The sequence below is a fragment of the Oryctolagus cuniculus genome, chromosome 2, assembly GCF_051225735.1.
Source record: "Oryctolagus cuniculus isolate XC-2025 breed Fujian yellow rabbit chromosome 2, ASM5122573v1, whole genome shotgun sequence".
NCBI lineage: Eukaryota > Metazoa > Chordata > Mammalia > Lagomorpha > Leporidae > Oryctolagus > Oryctolagus cuniculus.
Genome location: NC_142868.1, coordinates 29,084,534 through 29,111,072, shown reverse-complemented (window position 1 = coordinate 29,111,072; position 26,539 = coordinate 29,084,534).

Here is a 26,539-nt window from a genome sequence, read left to right as displayed (position 1 = left end):
GTAAGGCAGATTAGGGAAGGTTGCTTTGAACAAAGGAGAGGAAGTCTTCACTGTCTATTATTTTACCAGGCGATTCACAGGGAACTGAATACCCAATAGCCAATGAGATTTACAAATTTATGTACCCTCTTCATGGGGAGAGAAAAATGAGGATTTAGGTACTTTAGAGGGACAGAAAATGATTTTTTAAGAGAAACAAATGTCCCAAAGAACAGACGATAGACTAGGACCAAGTTCTTTTGAGCTCAGGAGGAGATAGCAACAAGCTAGGGAACAGCGATAGAACTGCACCAGAAATAAAGATTTCTTTTTTTTCAATTGTGCAGGTAAAGTCTCTCCTGTGATCCCTTGAAATAAAGATGATAACCAGAAGTAAAGATAAAACGTCTGCTTGGGTGTGGTGGCTGCTCTCTGTGTCTAGTGTGATTAATTTTCCCAGTTTAAAGAGATTTTATAGGGGATATTCAAGACAATTACACTTTCTTCGGAAGAGTTTTCCTTGAATCAGGGCATCTTTGCAAAGAGCTGCTCACTGCAATTGGTGGTGGCCAGGAAGTAGACAAGGAAAGGTTAGAGAGACCTTGATTCTAAAGCAGGTTTTTAAGGCCTTCCTATTTCCTTTAATTCAAAGTGCTCAGGATGGCAAAGACACATACTTTAGACCATAATTTTCTAAATCTCAGCAGGGTTTTAAAGACATAATTAAGGTAAAATTAGATCACATAGGTAAACCCTAATCCAAAACGATGATATTCTTATTAAAAAAGATTAGGACAAAGATAGGCAAAGGTGGGGAAAGGTCATCTATAAACCAAAAGGAGGGCTCAGATTGATATCAACCTACTGACATATTGTTCATGGACTTCCAGGTACAGAATAATGAGAAAATAAGTTTCTGATATTTAAAGCAACCAATTTGTAGCACTTTGTATGGCAATCCTAGCAAACTAGCACATCACTTGCAGAATAGCATTCCTGTGAAGAACTTCTACTCTGAAATCAGAAGATGGGCTTTCTTGAATCTTATGTTTTTTGTTATGTGATTTTGGGACAATACCTAATTTTTAAGTCTTGGACAATTATTTTAGATGTCATATAATAACTGAAACATCTCTTGCAAAGTACATAGCACAAGAGATGTTAAAAGTAATTTTATGTAACATCATTATAGTTATATTATTACTATTAAGTAAAAATAGTATTTATGAACATAATATATATTATATACTCCCAAAATGGATTGTGATATATTACGTAAATCTAAAATCATTAAGTGTTATATTATTGTTCCTGTGTTCAGTCTTGTGAAATAACAAGGGTTTTTATGGTAAATTGAACTAACTGTAAGATTATAGCACTGAAAATGAACCAGTAACAATGCAAAGGCAAAACGCTTTTGAAATCTGTTGGAAAATGTTAAGATTTGTATGGAAATTTCTATGATACACCGTGAGTTGAAAAGGGAAAAGTGGCAACAGGATTATCATCCTCTGTACTTCCAGCACATAACTCTAATAGGTAAAATCAGATAGTAGGCCTTAAAAAATGGTGAATTAATCAATTTGAAGAAATGATACAAGAGAAATATGACCACAAAATCATCCTGAAGTTTCAAGTGAAGAATATATTTCTGAAAACAATTTGCTATAGTAAACAGAAAATAATTTATAAAGGGGCCTGATGTATAAATATGAACTCAAAGGAATCTCTTCATGAGCTAACTTATTCTTACACACCAAAAATCCTTGAAATAGCTTAATACAGTCATTCTGATCCATGTTAACTGATATAATCTAGATGCTGGCACTGTGGCATAGTGGGTAAAGCGGCCACCTGCAGTGCTGGCATCCCATATGGGCACCTGTTCGAGTCCCAGCTGTTCCACTTCTGATCCAGCTCCCTGCTATGGCCTGGGAAAGTAGTGCAAGATGGCTCAAGCACATGGGACCCTGCACCTGCATGGGACTTGCAGGAGAAGCTCCTGCCTCATACCCCATATAGCAGTTTTCAGAGCTATGATGGAACATTTGTCCTTAGCCGCCGTTATGTTTATTTCAATAAACTTGTTTTGAATGCAATAGGTTTAGAATGATAGAAACAATTTTATTCACTTCTCTATGGGCTTCTATTGATAGATAAATATTAATAACAAATATTTTGTATGCATTCAACACATTCCAAATGTTATTAAAATTTGCCAAATAGCTCATAAGTTACATTCATTTTAAACCTTTCTGACACTGAAAGATTAATAGATGATTAAAAACACTTGCCCATGATTTGCTTGGTAATCATGCAAAAACTTCCTCTTCTTATAAATGTGCTGCTCTGTGCTTGCAATTGTCAAAATAAAACAAAATCCAGACCTTAGTCAGACTCTGAGTATCAAAATAATGAAAATTTTAGTATGGAAATGACAGAAACAGTAGGTCTGCTTTAGGACAATTTTTAACTGATATGTGTGTCATGTGTGTGTAAAAAACAATGTCTGGCAGTGGTAGAATGATTACATGTGTGATGGAAATTAGTGACCTTCTTGTATCTATACCTTTTGCCCTCAAAGTGTGACACTGGGCTTGGCCAGGCATTAATCTTTGTATATTGGAGTCCTTGAAAATAGGACAGAATCTTTAAATGCTCATGTATTGTTCTTATTTCCTCTTTGCAAAACGTAACCTGCTAACATTGGTTTGATGTCACAGTTACCAGGATGTGCTGGCTTCACATGCTTTTGTGGCATGACTGGATTGAGTCACCCCAGTTGTACAGGCCAAAGCCATTCTAGATCTCCTGAGAGCCAATTCACTGCCAAACACAGGGCAGTGCACTGGGGCAGGGGACAGTGGACTTCATGCACCTTGAGTTGTGATGTCCTAATCTTTCATTCTCTCCTTTACTTGGCCTCAGAAGAACTTTCTACATGGCAACATAAATATTTGTAACAAAAGATATTGTATTTTAGGGACTGATCAGGGTTGAACAGCAGTCAGCAGCTTTTATGCAGTACATACACACTCTTTTTAATGAAGTATAATTCCATTTATTGCTCACCATTTCTATGTATTCATCTGAGTCATTTTACACTATGAAAGAGAATTCAAATGTAGGGGCTGGCGTTGTGGTGCAGCTCATTAAGTTGCTGCATGCAATGCTAACATGACACATCAGAGTGCTGGTTTGAGTCCCTGCTGCTCTGCTTCTGATCCAGCTTCATGCTAATGTTCATAGAATGGCAGCATGTGATGGCCCAAGTGCTTGGTTTCCTGCCACCCACCTGGGAGACCTGGATAGAGGTCTAGCCCCTGGATTTAGGCTGGCCCTAAATGAATGTTGCAAGCATTTGGAGAGTGAACTATCTGATAGAAGCTCTCTCTCTCTCTCTCTCTTGCTCTCACTCTCTGTCAATCTACCTTACAAATAAATAAATACAATTTTAAAAACGACCCCTCAAATCCAAAATCCATGCATCTACAATCAACTGATCTTTGACAAATGAGCTAACATCACACCTTGAAGAAGGGAACATCTCTTCAACAAATGTTGTTAGGAAAATTGAATCCCTGCATGCAGAAGTATGAAACAAGACACATGCTTTACAACCTATGCAAAAATAAACCCACAATGGATCAGGGCTCTAAACTAAGAACTGAAGTCATCTGATGACTAGAAGAAAACAGAGAAAAGATGGCAAGACGTTGGCCTAGACAAAGACTTCTTGGACAAGATCCCAGAAGCAAAGGTAACATACAAATGAGATTACAACAAGCTAAGAAACTTCTGCACAGCAAAGAAAACACTGAACAAACTGAAGAGGTAACTGACACAATGGGAGAAAATATTTGCAAGCTCTACATCTGATAAAGGGTTAATATGCAGAATATATAAGGAGCTCAAGAAATTCAACAACAAAACAAGCAATCCAGTTAAGAAATGGGATAAGGATATGAATAAGCATTTTTCAACAGATGAAATGCAAGTGGCAAATAGATATATGAAAAGATGCTCAAGATCAGTAGACATCAGAGATATACAAATTGGCACCACAATGAGGCTTCACCTCACTACCCCGCAGGAGCTGGGAATATTCTTTGCAAAGAGCCATTTCAATATTTATAACAAAATTACCATCTTAAAAATTAGCCAGCTATAGATTTATTAAACAAGTCCTATAAGAGGTTGGCTTGGTAAGGTCAGACCAAATGATTTTGCAGGTATAGTATGGCCCACGGAAAGAACATTCCCCACTTCTGCCCTGAAGAATGAGTTAAATTAGCTACATAGAACTTTCCTGAGAGGGAAGGATTTGGGTCTTGCTAGGCTTATTGTTTCTAGTTGCTTGCGAGTCTTGGTTCAAGTACTAGGCTCAGAACAGCTGCCACTAATCACACTTCACAACTGTACCTAAGTAGCAGCAACAAGACATTAGGAATGATAATGATATCTGCATGGACATTTACAGTACTAAAACTTTCCCTAAGTTTCCTGTGAAGGGAAAAGTTCTCTCTCCATAATGTTAAGTGTGATTCTTGATATGCCATTCCTAAATTCCCCATTTCAAAGAGGAAGAGAAATATCCACCTGAAAAGCAGAATAGGACATTATTTATTTAATGTATATAAATAATTATAAGGTGAAAAGAAGTCTTTGCTCTCTAAAGGGAAGATGACAGGTGGCTAATGGATGCCACAGGAGCCTGTGTGAATGTCAAGACATCATTCCCAAACTGCAGCCTATTTTTTCTATTTATTTCATGTATCACATCTGTAGAGATTTATCTTCTTTGAGTTTCAGATTTTGGAAGTGTAGTGGCTGTAACCATGAATAAAATATGCTGGTGTACAAGTTATTAATCTCCTATACTATTCTGGCTTTCACATGGGGCCTGGCTGAATTTAGATGATAGTAGAATCATTGTGTACCACCTCTATTTAAAACTCTTTGTCACAACTTTTAAAATAAGCATTCAGATCAGCTTTTTTTGCATACCTGCTCCAGAACTTTAGTAAGTTTGGTTTTTTTCAGTGCTCTGAAAGATTGCAGTAGCTAATGAGAAATATTCATCTCTGGTGTGGAGGTGGCAGCAGAAACTTTCTACTTAAAAGGTTTAAAAATTGCTGCTCATCTTAGATGGGGAAAAAGGATTAGTATCAAATACAACAAAATTCACTATGATGCATTCAGTCCATTTTAATATATAGCAGACGGGGAGATATAAATTCTAAATTATTTTAGATGCAGTGCCTGAAACATAATATAGTCATAGTTTTCCAAGTGAGATTAAATTTTAATAATACATTTTATAAGTATGCTAGAATCAAACTGATTTAGATTCTGGTACTATCACAAATATAGTCTCAATTTTTCAATTCATTTTTACTTACTGTCAGTTATGAACTGCATATATGAATTTCTATATATTTAATTCTCCATTCTGAGAGCATTTCATTATGTAAAAATAAATATACAATTACAGTACCATAAGTTAAAGATAGATTACATGCAAATTTCTTCCATGTTTTGAGAATATGACATATTTTAATAGAGTTTTGGAAATGTCGCATAGTGATGCCCTCCAAAAATCCTGTTTCCCAATGAATTTTTAGAACTTAAATACCCTAATTTTCATAATGAAAAGTAGCATCCAAACAAAATAAAACCTATAGAATTACACAAGTTGATTAAAATATTGATATATCATATTTCTCTTACTTAAAGTAAAAATCCATCAAGGAGTTAGGTAATTTTAGAATATGATACTTTTTTTTAACTCAGATTGGTCTTTTGCTACTCAAATATTTATGTCTTTTACAGCTTCTATATAAACTTTTAATCCTTCTTTGGATTAAACTCACTTTACTTATTATCAAGATAAACTGAAATCAAAGTATTTTCTATTCTGTTATCACTTTGTTTTAGGATGTAATAAAGTTCAGAAATACTATATTAGTAAAATATCCAAAGTGTAGGCTTTCAAAAGAGACAAAATATCCACATGTCTCTAAATAGTTCAGAATCTCTGGTTCTATTGTCTTTTATTTTGAAGCCCTTCCTTCTCTATTAATTTTGTGATGTGGGATTGGGTTTCTGAAAACTGTCGTGTGTTTCTTGTCCAGTTGTTCTAGGAAACAAGAGCAGCAGCACGAAACGTGGAGTCTAGAAGGTACCTGATGCTTTCTGTTTGCTTCAGTTTCTAATAGCCTAGCCCTGCGTGTGCATCATCAACTCAGTTGGGTCTTCATTAATAATATAAATTAATCTCTGCTTGCAGTTTTCCTATTCTTCCAGAATCAGCCCTTGCTCACCCCCTCTTGTAGCTATCAGTAGCTGAGTCCTCTTCCTTAGGATGTCTGGCTGGGTCAAATTTCCTGACCTCTCACTAAACACCTGAAATTTCTGACAATTGAGTATGGATACCAGCTGTGAAGCATTCTTCTTCAAAATGAGTGTAATAATCCCAACATTTTTTCTTTCTTCAATCCTAGTTCTTGTAATTACCACCTACATAGGTATTGTAATTTGTATAACTTTTTGCTTTTTCAGATCTCTAATATCTACTTAACATTTTTTTCAACTTTTCTGTTAGTGTAATTGGAGTGCATCCTGTCTCCTGACTAGATCTTGCCTAATATCTCCATGGATGAATGGACTGACTATGAATGGTCTTACTTGGAATCAGAACATAATGAAATCATGCATAGTGCTTATTGTAAGTAGAATCAGTTACTCAGTTAATATGGGGTTGATGTGAGTGTTGAGGGACCACTAACTCAAGATAAATGAAAGGGTATGATGACAAATCCCAGGAATTCTTCTAAAGGCTAGATCCTGTGTTCTAGATTTTTATTTTATTTTTATGTTTAAATACAGGGTTAAAATGTTTACTCCAATTTTTATTTTAGATTATTTCAAAATTTGAATTGCCTCAAATCTTAGGTGTTCATAATTCACGTGGAAGTGTTTGCTTGATCTTTATTACAAGTTGAAATTAATACCAGAAATAATCACAAAATATAATTAACTAACATATATTTAGCATTTATTTTTAGGCACTATAGTAAGTGTTTTGTATAACTTATCTAATCTTCACAAGAAACTTATAAGAAATGTTATTATCTCTGTTTTCAAAGGAGAAGGTTTATGTGGTATATTATATTTGCATCTTTTTTTTTTTTTTTGACAGGCAGAGTGGACAGTGAGAGAGAGAGACAGAGAGAAAGGTCTTCCTTTGCCATTGGGTCACCCTCCAATGGCCGCCGGGGCTGGCTCGCTGCGGCCGGCGCACCGCGCTAATCCGATGGCAGGAGCCAGGTGCTTCTCCTGGTCTCCCATGGGGTGCAGGGCCCAAGCACTTGGGCCATCCTCCACTGCACTCCCTGGCCACAGCAGAGAGCTGGCCTGGAAGAGGGGCAACCGGGACAGAACCGGCGCCCCGACCAGGACTAGAACCTGGTGTGCCGGCGCCGCAAGGCGGAGGATTAGCCTAGTGAGCCGCGGCGCCGGCCCATATTTGCATCTTATGTCATGTGGTCCATGGTATATGAAATAACTTACAGAAGATCATACAGAAATCAACTGAGGTAGGATTAGAATCCATGGTTCTTTTTGTTTGTTTTTGAACTGAAAAGTGTAGGTTTTTAAAAATATTTCTTTTAAATTTGATTTCTAGATAGACAGTTAAGGATTAACATTGCTTTTAAACTTGGTTTTCAAAAATATTTTTTAATTTTTCTGTGATCTATTATCAGCAGCTGAATATTGATCTACTAGTAGTCTTGTTTATCATGATTTTAGCCTGTTTTTAGTTTCTCTTTGTCTGAACTCAGGGCCTTCTTCCCTGGTCTAAAGCTGATAGTTTTATCTTGTAACCATTCTAAAGAAGCCCTCTGATTATGTCACTCTATCTGGAGACATTAGCAACTATCAAAGAGTAGTCATAGTTTTCTTTGCAATAGACTAAGTCATCAAGTCATGCTTTGGGTTCAGCTACCCTAGGAAACTGGACTAAAACCTAATTCTTACTCCTATTCCTGTATGTGTATGAGAAACGTGAAATCTAGAGCTTGTGATTCTCTAGACAACAAGGATGTTAAAATCAATATAATTGAGGGAGCTAAATCTATGTTTTATAACTTTACTTGAATGAATATGCTTTTATATTGACTAAATATATCAATTAAATATTAATTAGACTTCTAGATAAAGAGTACCATGTTGAGCATGGTGAATTTTACAACAGAAAAAGAAACATTCATGGCTTCAAGGAAATCATACTCAATGCACTAGCTAACAAGGTGAAGCCAATTTTATAAAATTAAAAGTCATAACTTTCCATAGAGGAATAATGTCTTGATATTACATAAAATGAAATTTATCATTCTTTTAAATTTTTAAATGTGGACATTTTCATTAAAATTGTATTTAGTTTCATGTTTTTCTTTGACCAAAGTACTTTTGGTATTGTAAATAATTACTTTAGAAGTGAATTGGTATTGTTTTCATTTATATAGGAGCACATTCAAAAACAACTGCCAGGCTGCCAGATCTTTATTTTCAAGATAACAGAAACAGAATTTTACCTACATGCAAATACACATTGACATATGCCACACACACACACATACACAAAAGTAGTAATACATAAAGGAGACTAGCAATCCTTCAAATGTCTTTAATTTGAAGTAGACAGATCTTAGAATGCACCTGAGATGACAGTTTTCCTTGTAACTTAATCATACCACTATAACTACATTTATTACCTTAGAGATAAAAAATGAAGTATGCTCACTCTCCCATCCAACCGCCAAATGAGAACAGAAGAACATGGACACGCCATGAATTGTCTGGTATCTTGAATTTGGGTTTTCAAAAATGTTGTTTTTATTTCAATAGCATTTTATTTACAATGACAAAACAAGGACAGGCATTTGGTGTAGTGAGTTAGATACTGCCTATAATGCCTATCTCAGCAGAGTGCCTTGATTTCATTGCTGGTTTAGGCTCCTAATTCTAGATACCTGCTATTATGCACCCAGGGAGGCAAATGTGATGGCTCAAGTAATTGGGTTCCTGCCACCCAAGCAGAAGACCTGGGTTGAATTTCTGGCTTTTGGTTTTGGCCTTAGCATTTCCCCAGGCACTGTGTGCAGTTGAGGAGTGAACCAGTGGATATGAGCTCTGTCTCTCTCTTTTTGCCTCTCAAATTAATTCATCAATTATTTAAAAATGATTAAAAATTCATAATAAAAAAGTGAAATTAATTTCCAGACAAATTTTCCATATCTATAATTAAGACACTGATATTATTCATTTTACACCAAAGATGATGTCAGCCTTTTTCTGGTATGTGTTGATAATTTTTTTGTTTTGAATTTAGTGTTTTTTTTTGTTTTTTTTTTTTTTTTTTTGACAGGCAGAGTGGACAGAGAGAGAGAGACAGAGAGAAAGGTCTTCCCTTGCCGTTGGTTCACCCTCCAATGGTTGCCGCAGCCGGCGCGCTGCGACCGGCGCATCGTGCTGATCCGAAGCCAAGAACCAGGTACTTATCCTGGTCTCCCATGGGGTGCAGGGCCCAAGTACTTGGGCCATCCTCCACTGCACTCCCTGGCCACAGCAGAGAGCTGGCCTGGAAGAGGGGCAACCGGGACAGAATCCAGCGCCCCCACCGGGACTAGAACCCAGTGTGCCGGTGCCACAAGGCAGAGGATTAGCCTAGTGAGCCACAGCGCCGGCCTTGAATTTAGTGTTTTAATATGTAAATTCTCTTTGAGTTGCTAATAAATTAGTATATCCAAACAACTGTAACATTAAAATGAGAATAAACTAACAGTTAGCCTTACTGTACCCTGGACCATGCACTAAATTTTTTTTTTTAATTTGACAGGTAGAGTTATAGACAATGAGAGAGAGACAGAAAGGTCTTCCTTTTTCTGTTGGTTCACTCCCCTAATGGCCGCTATGGCCGGTGCTGCGCTGATCTGAAGCCAGGAGGCAGGTGCTCCCTCCCTGTCTCCCATGGGGGTGCAGGGACTCAAGCACTTGGGCCATCCTCCTCTGTTCTCTCGGGCCACAGCAGAGAGCCGGACTGGAAGAGGAGCAACCGGGACTAGTACCCAGTGCCCCAACCAGGACTAGAACCCCGGGTGCCGGTGCCGCAGGTGGAGGATTAGCCAAGTGAGCCATGGCGCCGGGCTGCTAACTTTTTTTTTTTTTTTAAAGATTTATTGATTTATATGAAAGAGTTATACAGAGAGAGAAGGAGAGACAGAGAGAGAGATCGAGGTCTTCTGTCTGCTGGGTCTCCCACATGGGTACAGGGGCTCACGGACTTGGGACGTCTTCTACTGCTTTCCTAGGCCATAGCAGCGAGGTGTATTGGAAGTGAAGCAGCCAGGACTTGAACTGGTGCCCATAAGGGATGCCGGCACTGCAGGTGGCAGCCTTATCCATTATGGCACAGCGCCGGCCCCAGCACTAACATTAAAAGCTACTCATGCATCCTTCTCACTTTCTCATGACCTCTGGATTGAGCAAGCTCTGCAGTCTGCATGGAAGTCCTCTAGTTTGACTAGTGATGCATTAATTAACTTTCAAGATCCAAAGCAGGCTATCTTCTCTGGATATCATTATTTCTTTATTTCATTATTTACTTATTTTCATTCTATTGGAAAGGCAGAAAAAGAGGGAGAAAGAGGGAAACAGGAAGACAGGCAAATAGTTTTCCACCTGCTAGTTCACTCCCCAAATGACTGCAACAACAGCCCAGAACTCCATTTGGGTCTCTTAGGTGGGTGCCAGGGACCTAAGTACGTGAGCCATTACCTGCTGTCTGCCAGGTGTACATTAGCAGGAAGCTAGATCGGAAGCAGAGTAGCAACCTCCAACCAGGCACGCCAGTATGAGCTATAGGCATCCTGTGGGTGACTTAAGCTGTTATGTCCAATGCTCACCCCCACCCCTGGAACTCACTTTTTTATTTGATGAACTAAAAACTTAAGTATTCTCTCGTTTGACCTCCTGTCTATCTTGTGCATTCTATGATGATCATCCTTGACCCTGGCTCTTTCTTTAGATCTGTCTTTGCCTGACTACTCTTTATATCCTTTAGAGCATGGCATGGTTCAGTCTTCCATGCATCTTGCTCTCCAATACTTAGAACAATGCTAGGCAAAATTTATACACTTAAATCATCTTTGAAAAGTGAATGGGTACCAATACAATCAAATGAGGAAACTTGTAGTAAACACAAATGCTGCATAAAGTGATTTGAAATGTCTTTGCTACTTTTAAATCATTATGCTTTTTAAAAATATAAGAAAGATGCTAAAATAAAGATCATTTTCTGTATTCTCACAATAGATTCATCTCCTTTCTTTTTAACAGGTTTTTTACTCTTCAATTTCCCTCCGATAAATTCATTTGACATACAAATTTTTACTTTAACTCATAGTATGCATATAAAGTTTGGATGTGAGTGTTAAAAACTCATTATAATAAATTTGTATCATTTTATACTTTTAGAGTATCAATGAAAAAATAACAGGTCACTAAGCCCTTTTTCTCTGAATAAAATAGCGGACACATTCTTAAGCCATAGACAATATGAAAAGAGAAAGAATGTTCTATACATGAAATGATTTGAGTCACAGTTCTGGTTTGTTTCATCAGTAATAAGAAAATTCCTACTGATATCCCCACCATGAACAGTTCTTCTGTGCTGACTTCACTTGAAAGACTGTGAGATTAGACCCTGAGGCTGATCATCTCCACACCAAGCAAGGACACCTGGTGCACCACAAATTATTAAAGTTGAGTTTTCCTGTTAATGCTACTGTATATCATTTTCATGATTCTTATGAGTGGAAGAACTGTGGTAGCAGGTTGAGGGTGAAAACTCTAATGGAGAATACAGAGAATGACCTAGCAAAAATGTTTCCTTCCATAAGCACTAGTCAAATAATAAAAAAAAAGCTCTCTGTCCTCAATTACCCCTTATGGAACATTTTCTCTTCACCTGCAAATTCTAATTATCTATGACCCATTCTGGGAACTGGACCATGACATATTCAAAGTACTGGCCTTTTCCTTCAATGGAGTATGTAGGAAAATAAAGTATCTAAGAGAAATACAGGGGCTGGTGCCCTGGCTCACTTGTTTAATCCTCTGCCTGCGGTGCCGGCATCCCGTATGGACGCCGGGTTCTAGTCCCGGTTGCTTCTCTTCCAGTCCAGCTCTCTGCTATGGCCCAGAAGGGCAGTGGAGAATGGCCCAGGTGCTTGGGCCCCTGTACTGGCATGGGAGACCAGGAGGAGGCACCTGGCTCCTGGCTTCAGAGAGGCATAGCTCCAGCTGTGGCGGCCATTTGGGGGTTGAACCAACAGAAGGAAGACCCTTCTCTCTGTCTCTCTCTCTCACTGTCTAACTATCTGTCAAAAAAAAAAAAAAAAAAGTCTAAGAGGAATACAATCAGGGCTATATTCTCCTGCATCTGGTTGCCCCAATTAGAAAAATACAAATTAGAAGCTAAACAATAAGTGGTAAAGGAAATAATTTTTCTGTTGGTGAGTTTTTGTGAAAGAATCCTGGCACACATTCAAAGCAGAGTTATGGAGAAGAACATACAAGTCCTATAGAGTTTTGGGGACCAGACCAAAGAAGAAAATTACATCCCAGGAAATGTTTCCAATCAGGCAGCGAACATTCAAAATATCCTGAATATTGTACCACAACAAAAGGAACACTTGCCTTGAATGTATATGAGATGAGTTCTTCTCTATTTGAGTTATTAAAATAAAATTTCTAGTAGGTACAAATCTATGCTTGATTCTCTTGATTCTCCCAGTCAAGCAGGTGTAGCCGCTGGTGAATTCCTATCTCAAATTTAGTTTGACTTTACTTTTTTTAAGATTTATTTATTTATTTTAAAGTCAGAGTTACACAGAGAGAAGTAGAGGCAGAGAGAGACATACAGAGAAGACAGAGAGAGAGAGGGGGGCCTTCCATCCACTGGCTCATTGCTCAGTAGGCCACAACAGCCGGAGCTGCACCAATCTAAAGCCAGGAACCAGGAGCTTCTTCTGGGTTTCCCACATGGATGCAGGGGCCCAAGGACTTGGGCCATCATCTAATGCTTTCCCAGGCCACAGCAGAGAGCTGGATCAGAAATAGAGCAGCGGGATTCGAAGTGGCGCCCATATGGGATGCCAGCACTGCAGGCGGTGGCTTTACTCGCAACATCACAGCACTGGTACCTTTCAATTGATTTTAAATGCAATCTATTTCACAATTTTGTCAAGTAGTATCTATGAACTGATTTTTTTTTTCTTTTAAGCTCTTAAATATACCATTGTAACACCTCTTTTGGCCATTACTGGCAGTCATCATCAGTTACATCACTATTTGCCCTTTATTTTCCCTGTGATACTATAAAAGTTTTCTCAGTAGAGTCTATATTTAGTCAGCTCTTAGTAGGTGATTCACTCTATGTTCCCTACTTGGCACTCTGTATGAAGACAACATTTAATATATTTCATTGAAAAATGAAAATCAATTCTTTTCATTATAATTTGACTTGCAGAGCTCAGAAACTAATGGAGAAATCTTTGCTTTACGTATGCAATTAACTAAAAAGATGTAAACTTGCATTACTCCTTTTGAGGCATGTCCTTGGCCACCAGAATGAGCTGTAGCTAAAGCGGCAGCAGCAGCAGGTTTCTGGTGTTGCAGGGGATAGGTATGATCTGCAGCAAGCAGACTGCAATAGAGTTTGGAGTGAAGCTACTGTGCTGCTAAACCAGATTCCCCATCAAAATCTTTTCTTCTTCTTCTTCTTCTTGTTTTAAGTTTGGCTTTTGTCAGCAATTGGCAATGCTCCACACAGTAAAAGAAGAGGGAAAGTAATGAGAAATAATCAGAGATGGCGTGTTGCCAGCATATGTCTGCATTTGAGGAGAGGAAAGAAGCTGTAGGAGCAACTCTGTGCCCAAAATTTAAATGAGTATTGCTGGGGAGGGTCAACAAGATAATATAATAAAAACATAAGTGTTCTCTAAATTACCCCTTACTAATGACTGAAGTATATTTTCTAGAAGCCATAATAAAGTGGGAGGGTAGCAAAAGAATTGACATATGGAAACGGGAACCATGAACTCACTGTTCCTTTCCCTCTGACAATTCCCTCATTAATGCACAGCCAGGAAACCTGGAAAATATGTGCTTTCACTGACTTGGAGAGAGATGACAGTGCTGTCAGCTGCTGGGTCTTTGTTGCATTGTTCACCCATATTAAAATGATGGAAGGGAAGTGCGGATGAAGCTTCTTTCTTCCCAAGCCCAGTGGTCTAAAGGATTTATTGGACATCTGCTTACCTTTTGTTGGTTTTGAAAGGTTTCCTCTCATATTTGAAGCAGAAGCACGTTAGACTATCACATCAGGTATCAAGGATATTAGGTGATTAGCTAGTTTTCTTCTGTGGGCAAAAGATAACTGGAAATGAATGAGACATCAGGATAAACATACCAAATACTTCTTTCACAACAGGACCTTTTGTTTAAGAAAAGAGATTTTTCACCATCTATCATGTTTGGGGACTTGAGTCACTATTTTAGGAATGTTAGCAATAAAAACTGAACCTTAATGAGTAAACTGAGACCAAATGAACTAAAGAGTAAAATATTAAATTAACCGTATGCCCCAAAGCACGACTAGATGTGATGTGATTCATATATTACTTTTCTGTCATGTTTTGCCTATTTGATCTGAAAAGCAGTCATTATGAAAGGCATACTTAACTGTCTTTGTCTCAGCAAGATACTAGTAAGTTATGAAAATCTACCTCAGGAGTCATACAAGTGAAGCGCATGCATGCATGTGTATACACATGTGTGCAAACATATGTACATATTCACATGTATGCACAGAAATATTTGTATATATATATGCACACATATATTTACATGCATGCACATAGTTTTATATATATATATTTATATACAATCTCCATCTGTTTTTGTTCTGAAAAATTCTTCAGTGTATAAGCCAAGGAGAACAAAGTAAAACACCTTGTTTATTGCTCTATTTATTCCTTGCTCTGGGTTCCTGAGTAGGTAACCTTCATTAGAAAAGAGATATTTGCAAATGGAGATTTCTTTCCACAGTGTCACTACTTGGGTCATCAGCACAATAAAAACAATTTGTAATTAGCATCTCAAATGGACTGAGAAATGAAGGCACCAGGAAAATGGAAGAGACTCCTAAGGGACCCCCTTCCACTACTGAATTGCATTCCCAATCAATTTCTAAATATTCAAAGAGTAATACATTAATACACACTTATTTCTGCTGGATCAATTGTGTTACATGGGAGATCATATGTAGCAAACAATCAGGCCTCAAAGCTCTTGACTGTGTAGATGCACACTCACAGGTGTATACATGTGCAGGCACACACACACACACACACACACACAGAACAATGTCTCCATTTTCCAAGCAACCTTGGGATCTGAATAGGAGAGGACTATCATACAGGTGGAAGAGCTTTAAATTTTCTTTTCTAACTTACGTTTAATAGCATCAAGCAATGAAGCATGCAATGTTCCCTGATGAGGATATAATGAGGGAGATAAAAAAACAAAAGATAAAAACAGCAGGTGAGAAAATGGACAAATTATGCAAGTCAAATTTTTGAATTTTTAGCTTCTCTTTCATTTTTTTTCAGTCAGTGCCCCTCCTACCCCCTAAACAGTTACTTTTTTCTTTCAATCACATTCTTACTGAATGAAACTATTAGCATGGTTGATTAACTAAATTAGGGCTACTCTGGAAAACATTAACCCATTTATGTCTGATTGTTTCACCTAATACTAGAACAGTCTTAATTCTAAGGGTTCTTGTACTATAAAGAGATATATCAAAGACTCATCAAGGTGCCCAGAGGCCAAAATGAAGCATGCTAGAAATGAAGATTCAATATCATAAGGGAACTGGATATTAAAAGATACAAATATCCCTGATGTTCACTGCTTTTTTACACTAGAAGTCAACCAATACATGCAGGTAGTGATAATTTATTGAACATATTATTTTCTTAATCATTTAATTAGTTTTCATTTTATTTGAAAGGTAGAGGCAAAGAAAGCAGCTGGTTCATTCCTCAGAGGCCCACAACAGCTGTGGTTGGTCCAGGCCAAAGCCAGAAGCCCAGAACTTAATACAGGTCTCCCGTGCAGATGGCAGGGACCCAAGTACTTAAACCATTAGCTACTGCTTCCCGGGTGCACATCAGCAGAAAGCTTATATTGGAAGCAGATAAGCCAAGACTCAAACCAGGCACTTCAATACAGGATGTGGGATGTCCCAAGCAGCAACTTAACTGCTGCGCCTAACGCCTGTCCCCCACATTATTTTCTGATTAAATTCTTCAGAATTCTTTGTTAAAGCAGTGAAGCATTTTTTTTCCTTTTTTATTTTTTGCCTATAATTTTCTGTTACAAATACTATTTTTATGTGTGACAGACATTATGTGAACTTTCTTTTTTATGATCTGATTTGCTCACTTAACATGTGCTGTAACTACTGGCATAATCACCATTTTAAAGATGAAAACATTTGAGGCTGATAGAGGTTACTTATCTTGGTAGAACTCCAAAACCCCTGAGTCTTCTTGCCTGATGCCTAATTAGCTGGTCACTGATACTGAGGTGGTGAGAGAAACTGGGGATTTATTTGCAAAGCACAGAGCAAGGAGTCTGGGCAACTATCACTTAATCCCGAGATTCTCCTAGAAGTAAAGGGTAAGAAATCTCATGGATTGAACTTGGAATTGAGGGGGTAAGTATGCTCAGGGTGCTCAGCCCTGCGGTGTCACAGCCTCTCTTTGATTGGTCAGCAACAGCTCTGAATGTCTTTTGAGGGATTTTGATGGCTGCAAGGGGAGTTCCGATAAGTATGGGGCCTGTGGCTTCTGAGAAAAACCCTGAAAATAAGAGCTAACCTCAAGATGTTATCTATAAAGGAGATGGATGACCTTGTGGGCCTTACACGTTCTGGCACCCTGTGGGACCCAAATGCACCACTCCTTCCTTTTTGTGAGTTCATTTTAATAAGAGATTGATTTATAATCATCAAAGCAGGGGAAAGGCCCTTTAAACAAAAGGAGAAAGACAAAGGCTGTTGGGCCTTGGGCCTGATACTATCTACTTTCTACCTCAAGTATACTGCATAAGGACTTGCTTTCAATATGTCATTGTTTTGGGGTACGTGTGTGGTAAAACAAAACAAAACAATAACAACAACAAACTACTGCTTGGGATATTTTCATCCATCCCAGATTGGTAAGATTGAATCTTAACTCCCATTCTGATCCAGATTCCTGCTAATGCGTCTAGGAGGCAGCAGCTGGTGGCCCAAGGACCTGACCTCCTGCTGCTTATGCAGGAGACATCGGTGAAGTTTCTGGCTTGACCTAGCCTTAGCTGTTAGAGACATTTGAGGAGTCTGAGGGGTCAATCAGCAGATAAAAGATATTCTCTCTCTCTCTCTCTCTCTCTCTTCTCTGCATCTCTCCTCGGTCACTCTGCCTTTCAAGTAAATAAATCAAAATTCACAAACATAAAATTTACCATCTTAATAGTACTTAGTGTGTGGTTTAGTAGTGTAAAGTATATTCCCTTTGTTCTGAAACACACCTTCAGAATGTTTTCATCTTTTGTGAAGCTGACACTGTGTAACAGTTAAGCATTCCTCCCTTCCCACCCTCCACCTCCGGATACTATCATTCTTTCTGTTCCTATGAATTTGACTACTTTAGATAGCTCTTTTTTTTTTGCTACAAAAAACTGAGCTTTAATGAATTTAAGTAGGATCACACGACATTTATCTTTTTTGCAACTGTCTTTCTCCATTTAGCATCGTGTCCTCATGTTTTGTCCACATGGTAACATGTGACAGGATTTCTTTCCTGTTTAAGACTGTATAATATTCCATGAGCTATATGTACCACATTTTCGTTGATCCTTTCATCCATCCATGGGCATGTTAATTGCTTCTAAAATTTGGCTATTACAGTTGTGCAAATATATCTTCATATGGCAATTCTGTTTTTATATTTGAGGAAACTCCATGCCATTTTCAAAAGCAGCTGCTGCACAATATTACAGTTCCACAAACAGTGCACAGGAGCTCCAATTGCTCCACGTCCTCACAGACAGTTGTTATTTGGCTTTCTTTAGTAACAGCTATGCTAATGTTTTTATATGTATGTGATCCTCACTAGTATTTCTATGATGATTATAATGTTGAACATCTTTTCATATGTTTGCAGCTTATGTTTTAGCTCCAAATTGAATTCAGGTGATTAGATTTCAGGACACATGTTTTTGGGTACTACTATTTCTCTACATCATTTATTTTATAGGAAAATTTTACAGCGTTTAATGAATAGTAAATATCTCTTCATTTTATAATTTTTAAGAGATTTGTTTATTTATTCATTCATTCGTTCAAGAGGTAAAGTTACAGATAGTGGGAGGGAGAGACAGAGAGAAAGGTATTCCATCCACTGGTTCACTCCCCAAATGGCTGCAATGGCCAGAGCTGAGCAGATCCAAAGCCAGAAGCCAGGAGCTTCTTCCGGGTCTGCCATATGGGTGCAAAGGCCCAAGCCTTGGGCCGTCTTCCACTGCTTTCCCAGTCCATAGCAGAGAGTTGAATCATAAGAGGAGCAGCTGAAACCAGAACTGGCACCCATATGGGATGCCAGCACCACAGGTGGAGGATTAACTTACCACTGCCATAGTGTTGGCCCCAATTTTATAATTTATAATATTTATTTGCATCAAATTTTCTAGAGTGCTTATCTTTTTATTTATTTATGTCCAATTTTAAATTATTTATGTAAATGGGACAGATTTCATGTGTTTTATGTATATAATTTTGAGACCATAATTAATTTACCTCCCATCCTCCCTCTCTCCTTCATTCCTACTCTCAATCCTTCCTTTCTTCTTTTTCTTTCAATTTTTGTAATGACATACTTTCAATTTACTTTAAAATCACAAGGTAAATCTACTAAATAAAGAATGCAACAAGTAGGAAATAGAAGACCCATTGTTCCTCAGGACTACAGACGAAGGTTATAAACAATAATCAAATCTCAAAATGTCAATTTCACTCATATCCATTACATTGTTTTGAACTCTATACATGTTTAGTTATTCATTTATATTTATTTTAAAAGGGAAGAGAGAGAGAGAGAGATCTTCCATCTTCTTGTGCATTCACCAAATGACAACCACATGCAGGGCTGGGCCAGGCCTGAATCCAGGACCCTGGAATTCCATTCACTTCTCCAACATGGTGGGCAGGGACTTAAACACTTGAGCCATCACCTGCTAGCTCTCAGGGAAGCAGCCCAGGAAGAAGATCCTGGCTCCTGGCTTCAGTTTGGTGCAGCTTCTGCCGTTGTGGCCTTCTGGGGAGTGAACAAGCGGATAGAAGACCTCTTTCTCTCTCTGCCTCTCCTTCTCTCTGTGTGTAATTCTGAATTTGAAAAAAAATAAGTAAATCTTTAAATATAGATACATATATATACATATATATATATAACTTATGGATGTGAACATTTAACTTAGAAGGCTTCTTTCCTCACAACAAAAAAAGAAAATGAGTTAATTTAGTGCATCCAATCTTGGTATAATCTTATTTTATTTGAATGGTATCATGTAATTATGATCTTTAGGATAGTATAAGTAGTCAGAAAAAGAAATGAAGAACTACAAGTCCCAACTAAAAAGATGTATAAAGTTATATTAAAAGTAAATAATTATTCTAAACATTTACACTCCTAGAAATCATAAAAGCAGAGGAAAAACTCATTTCCAGTCTTAGGTTCTTATAACACTTTAGGGCAATGGATTAAGTTCCCAGGTGCTGGCTTTGGCCTATCTAATATTGAGTGCAGTGGCATCTGGGGAATGAATCAGGGCATGGAAGACAGTCCTCTGTCCCTGTCTCACTGACTTGCAGATAAAATGAAGGAAAAAATGATGAAAAAATTTAAGTAAGCAATAGCAAGGATGTATTCTAAATTACACACTGCAGAAGAGTCATTTCTGATATTGTTAATTAGTTTGAAAATATCTATTGCAAGTTGGAAATTGATAGGAGCTGAGCATTACCAAAAAAATCAATTGTGTTAACTTCTGAAGGTTGATAGCCATTTATCATAACAATGGCGTTTTTTCTTCCAATGAATATCCATGTCTTAGTTTTTCTTTCATAAAATGGAGTAGCCATGTATCATAGGGCTGTTTCGGGGATTGAATAAGTCATCGTATATAACAGGATTAAAAAATACATAGCACTAAATATGCTAGATTTATTATTGTTTTCCAATGCAGAAATAGAATATGTAAATTTAACAGCAGACATTTACATCAAAGAATAATCTGGAGGAAATCTTGATTTTAACAAAAATGATCTTTACACTTCTCCTTATCCTTTAAAGATTTTTTTATTGATTTGAAAGATAGAGTTGGGGCTAGCACTGTGGTGTAGCAGGTAAAGCCACTGCCTACGGTGCCAGCATCCCGTGTGGGCACCAGTTCCAGTCCTGGCTGTTCCACTCCTGATCCAGCTCTCTGTTAATGCCTGAGAAGGCAGTAGAAGATGGCCCAAATCCTTGGGCCCCTGCACCCACATGGGAAACCTAGAAGAAGCTCCTAGCGCCTGGCTTCACATAGGCCCAGCTCCAGCCATTGCGGCCATTTGGGGAGTGAACCAGCAGATGGGTCTCTCTCACTGCCTCTGCCTCTCTGAAGCTCTGCCGTTGAAGTAAATAAATATTTAAAAGAAAAAAGAAAAAGAAAAAGTTATACAGAGAAGGGGAGGGGAGAGAGAGAGAGATTTTCTCTGAGCTGGCTTTCTCCCCAAATAACTGCAAAGGCGAGGCCAGGCCTGGGCCAAAGCCATGAGCCTGGAAGTCCCGTGGGTCTCACCCATGGGTGGGCATGGACCCAACTGCTTGGGCCATCTTCCACTGCCTTCCCAGCTCTTTACCAGGTAGCTGGATCAGAAACACAGAAGCTGGGACTCAAACTGGCAGTCAGATGTGGGATGCCATCATCTCAGGCAGTGGAGTAATCCACTGCACCAAAATGCTGGCCCTAGAAACAAGCTTTTGTTATCATATTCCTCCTGAATTCTGAAAACAAACAACAAAAGTTTGTATTTTTAAGTGTTTTGTGTAATAGCTGCAAAGATTGAAAGGTTTGTTAATTAACATGAGAGGAACACCTAAATTCCTGTGAATCCCTTGTGTATATTTGTGCCATGAACACCAGAATTGTTTTTCCTTTTCAAATACTTCTTTCAACACGTGTTCTGAGTTAGATCCAAATTAGCTTTTACAAAATATTCTACCTGGTTAGCACTGTTCACATTGCCCATATAATTCCCCTTTGCCAACTTCTGTAAGCAGTACTCTATCTTGGGAGTTGTAGATTTTACTTTTGTCATATGTTTTTCTTTCCAACAAAGCTACACTGTCCCAGTAACCAAGCTCTGGGGATTCCACAGTTCTGTCGCACATATCCCTTTGTCACCATCTTTGTCCATTGTTGTTATGTCTGTGCCCAATTATCTGCTGAAATGCACACACAATCAAATGAGGTAGGAATTACTTTAAAACTAAAAATTACTTTAAAAAATGTGTTAGAGAAATGATTCAAACCGTTAACGTAGAAAAGTATATTACTATTGACTGGTTATAAATCAAAAATCTGGGGAAAACAGTAGATTATGAAACATTTAAACTTGATTTTTTAAATGATTGCTGAGAATATTTTTCAACCCCTGATACGTGTAACAATTATAGTTACTCATTTGCCTGAATCTATTATTTTGCATAGCTTGCTTTTTCTACTGAAATGATGTGAAGTACTTACTGTTGAGACCTATTTAATAGGATATTATTTGTAGTTATAATCTCTTTTATTATTGGATAATGTATACATTTTCAACTACACTCAAATGAAAGGGTTTCATTTCACCTAAGAGACATTGGGTCCTAAAAGAAGAGAATAATAATTTGAAAGAAACTTGAGCACTTCCCACATCCAGCTTCTATTTTCAAAACTACATTTTATTTCAAATATCTGTCCTCAGTCCTGTACCTATACCATATTTTTTACTAAAGAGAATCCTATTATGTTATAAAAGTATACAGTTAGAATCATTCATTATTCAAGTTATGATACCAAGCATGCATTTGTCATAGGGATACTACAGTGGGATGAATGGTACTCCCTAAAAGATGTGTCCATGTCTTCCTCCCTGAGACCTGTGAAAACTGCTTTGCTGTTTATGGCAAAAGTAGTGATTCAGTTAAACTTCTTGAGAAGAAGCACTTATTCTCAAAATCCTGGTGAACTTTATCGCCATGGAATGCTTCTTTTTTACAATAGCAACAAATGGAAACAGGAAAAAAAAAAAAGCAGTTGAGAAATGATAGCGCAATGCAACCACAAACCCCAGAAAGCCGAGGCAGCCACCAGAGGTGGATGAGGTAACTCTCCCCTAGATTTCTTAGTGTGAACATGGCTCTGCTGATGTCTTGATTTGGGCCATTCTGCTATAGTGATGGAAGCTTCCAGAACTGTGAGTGAATCAATTCATTTTTGTTTTAAGTCACCAAGTTTGTGGTAACTAAGATAGTAACTAATAATTCAGGAACTATACAACCAGAGCCACAAAAAGGCAGAACAGTATGCAAACGAGACTGCAGCAAGAGAGAGTGTTGGGGGCATTGTCCCCACTGGAAGAACGGCCTTGTCTTCCCTTCATATCCTCACTATGCTCGTGTTAACATGGATGCCTTGCTTCCCTTCCCTGACTGCAACACCTTCCCTTCTGTTTTTGGGATACTTCTGATCCTGCTCTTGCTTTCTAGACCATCAGAGTAAGTGCCTGCTTATTCCTCTCTTTACAAGTCATGATGAAAATCTGGACTCAATTTTGTGAAAGCTTATCTAAGGCTGGATTAAAGGATTTTACAGGCCAGCATTTTAGATGTTTCATATCCGCTGGTTTGGACCTGGATAAAATCTCTTTCTTCACCTGGGTTTAAATTCAAGTCCTGCTAATTACTCAATATCTGACCTCCCACAATTTAATTAACCTCCAGAGTGGTGGTTTTCTTATCCGTAAATCCGAATACTATCTAACTCACTGATTAGTTATGAACTTTATAGATTATGGGAGCAAAATGTCAGGTAGATAGTCAGCACTTAGAATATGAACAGATTTATTATTATTCCTTGCATCCTGCCCAGCCGCAAGTTGCCTTCACTGAGGACCTGTGATGACTGCATTTTGCTGAATTGAGGTTTGTTTAGGAGAATGCTTGCCCCAGAATTGCCTGGCCTAGCTGAGCCTTCCCTGCGCTCAGCAGTAGGTTCTCTTTATAGGGAGCAGATGGAAAGTTCTAGCATTATGAGAAAGACATTTATTAGAATCATTTTGAAACTTTGTGTTCTGCTTCAGAAAATATTGTGTAAGAAACATATTACAGTGGTTTCATAGTGTCTATTCGTTCAGTTTCTTTCTTTGAAAATTCCCAGAATTCTGAGCACAACAAGAGGTTAAACCTGTCCCCAACTCTACCCTACTTTGATATGAGAGTGACAATAGAAAAATAAAAAAGGCAAGAAAGAAGAAACAAATGAAATTTCCTCAAGCAGATCTCACGAGCAAAGTCTTGCCAATATCTATTTTCTCATTTTTGAACTAAGCGGCTGTGTACCTCAATCCCCTAAGAGATTAGAAAGTAACAAATAAGCAAAAATTTTCACAGAACAAGATTTAAAAATTGGGAATCAGCACTGTGGCATAGCAAGTAAAACTGCCATCTGCAGTGCCAGCATCCCATATGGGCACCGGTTCAAGTCCTGGCTGCTCCACTTCCGATCCAACTATGGCCTGGGAAAGCAGTTGAAAATGGCCCAGGTCCTTGGGTCCCTGCCCCCGCGTAAGAGACTCAGAAGAAGCTCCTGGCTCCTAGCTTCGGATCAGCTCAGTTCAGGTTGTTGCAGCCAACTGGGGAATGAACCAGCAGATGGAAGATCTCTCTCTCTCCCCCCACCCCCTGCCTCTCCTTCTCTCTGTGTAACTCTGACTTTCAAATAAATAAATACATATTAAAAAAAAAAGTAAGTAATCTTAAATGATCTGCGGGGTCGAAAGAACTCCAGTACTATGCTTTCCCAGGAGAGTTAAGTTCATTCCTCACTCCCCCTCATTGGAAGGTGGAATTTCTACATGGTTATAGTCCAAGATTTCTAACATTCTTCATCACTCAACTTTTTTGCAATCTTGTGCAGATTTTAAGCATACTAAAACAATTAATCTAAAGGGCAATTAGTATACTATTATGAATCTTCCTTGGTGTATCTCTTAATTTATTTCCTAGAAATTCAGTCCATCTATCAGTTTCTACCAGGTCTCTAAATCTGAGCCACAAAAAAGGTGCATTTTGGGGGCTGACACTGGCGTAGTGGGCTAAGATCTGCCTGTGGCTTATCCTATAAGGGCTACTCCTCTTCTGATCCAGCTCTGAGCTATGGCCTGGGAAAGCAATGGAAAGATGGCCAACATGCTTGTGCCCCTGCACACACATGGGAGACCCCAAAGAAGCTTCTGGATTCTGGCTTAGGATTGGCCCAGCTCATGCCCTTGAATCCATTTGGGGAGTGAACCAGCGGAGGGAAGACCTTTCTCTCTGTCCCTACCTCTCACTGTCTGTAACTCTACTTCTCAAATGAATAAATCAAATCTTTAAAAAATGGCATTTGTGGCTCTGTACAACCTCTGAAACTTAAAATGTGTTGTCCTCTGCCATCTTCTTCATCTGAGTGCCATGTAAACAGTTTAACCAAACACACTCCAGACTGGACTCACACAGACAGAGATAACCAGCAACTCAAAGGGGCATAGAAAAATAAAAATGTTCTAGACACAAGATACAGAGTAACTAAAATTTTTCAAAGCAATGAATTTCGGCTGACTTGGACAAGTAAACTCAGCTTTATGGGAATAGCAGCTATGATGTAAACCTAAGAAAGGATTTTGGTAAAATGACAGATGTTTGGTTTTTACCAGAGATGAAATGGGAAGTGCAAAGATTTAGAGGTAGGAATGATCTGGGAAAGCTTAGATAGATAAATTTTGGGTGCTATAAATGAATATTATTCAGCCATACAGTTTTGATACAACATAAATTAATCTTTAAAACATGCTTTATAATGAAATGATACAGATACAAAAGGTCAGAGATTGTGTTACTACACTTATAAGAAGTATCTAGAATAGGCAAATTGATAGAACAATTAATACAGAAATTATCAGGAGAAAAGGGAAGAGGGAATGGGCATTATTGCTTAAGGGGTGCAGTTTCTTTTCTTTTTTTTTTTTCCCCAGAAACCTTTTACTTAAGGTATACAAACTTCATGCATTTCATGAACACTTTTAGGAATATAGCGATTCTTCCCACCATACCCACCTTTCCACCTGCTCTCCTACCCTTTTTCCTCTTCCCATTTCTATTCAAACTCTTATTTTTTACTAAAATCTATTTTCAATTAACTTTATACACAGAAGATAGATAATTTTAAGTTCATGAGCTGGAAGCCACACCTCGTTTGCTCTGTTACCATGTTCAACTACCTGCCAATCAGTGGACTCCCTTCCCTGGAAGTATTTCCTCTTACCCTGGACAAGAGGGTGGTAGCAGGTAAACATTTCTATTTTTCTAAGCTCATAGAAAAGCCAGGGAGAACAGAAGCACGTGCTCTCTCCTCCTCATGGACCCAGGACCAGCAGAGCAGGGTGTGCTCACACCCTTCCTGGCCTACTTTCCCTAAATTAAGCTTTATTGTGTCTTCGAATTTTTCTCACTTTGTAAACAAAGTTATCACACTGCATGCTACATTTGTGTTTGTACTTAGAATTCTTCTCTAAATAAAAGGCAAGAGTCTGGAAAATTAAAATAAGAATAACCTAACCATTAACAGGAATGCTCAAAGAATTTTGGGAAAACACTTGAAATCAAATTTGGATAGAAATAAAAAATAAATGTTTAATTAATATTTATTTAATAAAACCTCAAATTCAAGTGGTATTCAAAACTCTCTAGTATTATTCATATAACTTGTTCCTATTCTCAGTAAATCATGCATTTATTTATTTCCTCAATCTATTTGCCTCATCAAGTTTCATTATGTTTTATCACAGAATATTTTTGTCTCAATATTTTGTTACATTTTATCCTTTTGTTAAATTTTGTTAAATTTTATCCAAGCACTGTTCAATCACTTTAAGATGACCTTGCTGTTACTAGACATTTTAAAAAATAGCTTCAGTTAAACAAAGTGTGGCTTCTCACAAAGGGGGCTCCTTGGTGAGCAGTGAGTCTGACTGCTTGGTCACCCTCCATCCCTCGGACCTGCAGTTGAGAGCATTGTAATTCCTGTTTAAAGCGCTCCATAT